General features: G+C 63.6%; 1 pseudogene; it reads right to left on the bottom strand.

Moving 5' to 3' along the window:
* The window catches only part of LOC124731721, a 7,962-nt pseudogene that overhangs the window by 2,655 nt on the left and 2,807 nt on the right, over positions 1-2,500 (bottom strand).

Genomic DNA, 2,500 nt, shown 5'->3' on the forward strand with positions numbered 1-2,500 from the left:
CACCCACCCGGGTGCGGCTGAGGGCCAGCCCGTGGTACAGGCCAGGGAGAAGTACGTTGGTGAGAGCGTGGAGGCGCTGTTGCGGCTTCAGCGGAGCTCGGGAGATGACGTCAAGCTGCTCCACCAGGTGGCTACGCGGATTGAAGACACAGCGACCCGCCGTGGAAAATTGCAGCCCCAGGTACCGGAAGGTTTCACCCACACGCAGGGCAGGCATGGTGGTATTGCCTGCTGTGAAGGTGACATTGCTGTCCACCTTCACCTTCTTCTCGCGCCCTGACGCGACTAAGGCGAGGGTGAAACACTTCCGGGCGTTGATCTGCAGCCCCAGGTGGGCGAGGGCTGCGGTAGCTGCGTCGATGAGGGACTGCAAGCCCCTCGGGGTCGCTGCAAACAGCAAGACGTCATCTGCAAAGGCCGCAGCGTTGACTCTGCGACCGAGGATCCGAGCTCCGATGTGGGAGGGCAGTTGGCCTAAAACGTAGTCCACCGCAAAGTTGAACAGGAGGGGGGAGAGGGGATCGCCCTGGCGAACGCCCCGTGCTGGCTGCACAGACACGCCCACGCCGGCGCCGTCCGCTATCACTGTCGTGCTGCCCTCGTAGCACCGCTCGACATACTCGACAAAGCAATCCGGCAGGCCATGCGCCTTCAGCACGGGGCGAAGGGCAGCATGATCTACCGAATCGAATGCCTTAGATACGTCGATCGACGCCACAAAGACAGAGCGGCAGGAGCGAACTGCGTCGGTGAGAGCAGTGTCCAAGATGAAGGTATTTTCCAACATCCCATCCCGAGGGATGAATGCCCGCTGACGTTCGTCCACAGCACATGCGCGCATCAGGCGTGACGCGAGAACCTTGTGAAAGGTCCGCGCCAACACCGAGCAGACCGTAATGGGGCGAAAGTCAGCGGGGGATGTTGGTGCAGCCGTTTTCGGGAGAAGGGACGTCCGCGCGCGAAGCAGGCGTTCCGGAAGGGCGCGGGCCAGAAGGAAGAGATTCATCACTTTCACCAGGACTTCGTGCGGCAGGCGCCGCAACTCCGCTGGGGTAAGGCCGTCCGGCCCGGCTGCTGATCCCCTGGGCGGCAACGCGGCGGCGACCTCCTCATGTGTGACCGGCCCCCATATGCACTCAAGAGCGACGGGCTCTGAGTGCGGGAGGAGGCGGTCACGAATGAAGCCCGCGGTGGAGATGGGCTTCTTGGTGAAGAGGTCCGCCCAGAAGTCCAGCAGACCAGGGATGGCAGGTGGCGGCTGGAGCAGGGTGCCATCCAAGAGGCCGCGCACGCAACGTGCACGCGACCGTCGGAAGGCATCCTGCGTTCTCGCGTACTCCCAGCGGCGCCGCTTGCGCTTCTGCGTCGGCGGCGCGGCAGGCGGCCGCTTCGATGGTTGGCGCGGCCGCTGTGTCCTGGTGATCGATCTCTCCCCTCTGGACCCGACCGACGCAAGGGCATCCGGGAGCATGCCCAGGATGACATCGGGCGGCGTGCCCCGCCCCAGACCTATGACACGATCCAGGGCAGAGAAACGCTGGGCGGAAGCGGGTAGCCCCGCCAGATGCTCCCAGATGGCGGCGTCAGTCGGCCCCTCCGGCGGCGGCCCGGTGGTGTCGGCCGCGAAGTCCTCGGCTGCGTCGACGGGCGGCGCAGCGGCCTCGCCCGCGTCAGGCAGCGGGCTCGCTGCTCCCCGGCGGGACGCCGGCTCTTCCCCCCGACCGATCTCAAGCGCCTCCATGAATTGGCGGACAAGCTGCTTGTGGGCAGCTTGCCGCCGTCGGCACTTGATTGCCTCAAGCGTTCGGTCGGGGAACATCCTGATGAGTTCTTGATTTACAAAGAAGAACCGGGCGTCCCTCTCGAGGAACAGTTCGGCCTCTGCCTTGGCGAGCGACAGGACTTCTTCCTCCGTCCACCTCGCGCGATGCCTCTCCGTGACGATCTCCGCGTTGGCGGCCGCAAGGTGTTGGCGGCGGCGATGGACCCCGAGACCGTTCTTGGTGGTGAAGCTGCGGTGGCACTCACTGCAGGTATACATAGCTGCAAAAGTTACAAAATTTTCGGCACGGCCGGTTGGCCGGCTAGGTGCTGGGGAAGTTGGGGTGGCACCTTCAGCGGAAGGGCCACCACTTTTTCTCTGAATACTGCCCCCAACTAACAAAGGGATAGTGCGAGGGGGGGCTGGTAACCCCCCCAAGCCCCTGGTGCGGTCTTCCACTCTGCGAAAATCAGCGGGCCCACGAGAAGGGGAGAAGACCGCAGGAGAGGAGAGGCTAAGAGGGCTAGGCCCATGTATTGCGCATCACTCTCCCTGTAACTACAACCCAAGGAAGGCACCTCGCAGCAGCAGCACGACTACATCAAGACCGCACTTCGAAAAGCCAAGTCCGGATGCAGCCACACCGCCGCCACTTGGCCACCTTAAGAGAGTCATAGTTACTCCCGCCGTTTACCCGCGCTTGCTTGAATTTCTTCACGTTGACATTCAGAGCACTGG

Source organism: Schistocerca piceifrons, unplaced genomic scaffold (genome assembly GCF_021461385.2).
Source record: "Schistocerca piceifrons isolate TAMUIC-IGC-003096 unplaced genomic scaffold, iqSchPice1.1 HiC_scaffold_13, whole genome shotgun sequence".
NCBI classification, from domain to species: domain Eukaryota; kingdom Metazoa; phylum Arthropoda; class Insecta; order Orthoptera; family Acrididae; genus Schistocerca; species Schistocerca piceifrons.